The sequence below is a fragment of the Carassius gibelio genome, chromosome B23 (genome assembly GCF_023724105.1).
Source record: "Carassius gibelio isolate Cgi1373 ecotype wild population from Czech Republic chromosome B23, carGib1.2-hapl.c, whole genome shotgun sequence".
NCBI lineage: Eukaryota > Metazoa > Chordata > Actinopteri > Cypriniformes > Cyprinidae > Carassius > Carassius gibelio.
Genome location: NC_068418.1, coordinates 4,763,224 through 4,764,589, shown reverse-complemented (window position 1 = coordinate 4,764,589; position 1,366 = coordinate 4,763,224).

Sequence of the window (1,366 nt, the reverse complement as noted above, 5' to 3'; positions counted from 1 at the left end):
ATCCATAGAAATTTTTTTTCACTGCGTATCGGATTATTATTATTTATATTTATGTATATTTTCCATTTTTATAAAAAATCTTTTGATAAATGTAAGATCCCTATACTTCACCCGAACCTAAACCTACCCATTTTATACAGAATGTTAAAAGAATAAAACATAATAAAACACAATTTTAGTAAAAAATTTAACATTAAAAGGTTATTTTAAGCCACTAACGTTAATCTTACTCCTACCCCTAAACCTACCCATAACCATTTCTTAAAACTACATAACGTTATTGTTATAAATAAACAAATAACAGACAAACAAACATAATGTTAATCATTTATTTTTTTGGGAAAAAATATCAAAAGTGGTACCAAAAGTAGTTCAAATGATAATGAGTTCCAGTCGCAGTCCTCTCTGGAGGTAATAGTTTTTATAGGGTACAGAGCAGAATTTAATTTATTTATCCGTGAAATTATTAACCTGTCTTCTCTCCGTAAAGGCTCACTGGCGCAGTACTGATTTCAAATGTCTATCAACTGAAACACAACATGTAGCAATCTGTGACGAATTATGTGAGAACCAATGAGAGTTTGATATCAGTGCCGTAAACCATGTCGTAACGTTCCTGTGGCGCACTGGCGCTATTTTCAAATTCGAATCATAACCAGGCAGCAAGGAAGTCGACCGGAAGTTGAAGTCGGCTGCGTGCTGCCATCTTGTAGCAGAACTTCACTTGCGTTAGCATTCCCATTGACTACCATTCATTTTGGCGTCACTTTGACAGCTAATAACTTTACATCTGAGGCGTTTAAAGACTCCGTTTGTCTATTATTTATTTCTAAAGATACACGACAATCTATAAAGGGGCTCCATTATCTTCTATGTTACATTATGGCCCCGTAGAAACAGTTTTTGTAAAAAATAGGCTAACGATTGCGTCATAACCCCTCGACTCTCTGTCGCATTACCGTACAGACAAGAGGAGAAGCTCGCAGGCAATTAACTTAATTTGGCGTACTGGCGTTACATTTTAAAATACTATACAAAATAATTAATCCGAATACTTACTCCTGCTCACTCACGCCAAATAACTCCCCGCTCAAGCTCGCCGTCTCTGCAAGATTAACGATGGCAGTTTGCACGCACAGCTACTAGAATATTTACATCTGTCAGACAGGTTGCTGATGTCGTCAAGCTTCGTTTGAGTCTGCGAGTCAGAAACGGAAGTGCTAAAAAACGCTAAAAATGGGCCTCAATTGTCTCAGTTGAGTTCCAATGGGGTCGCTGTGTCCATTTCTTTTACTGTCTATGATCATAACGAGCACGGGCTTTGACTGTGACAGACGCTGTTGCTGAGAATGAAGATGAAGATTGA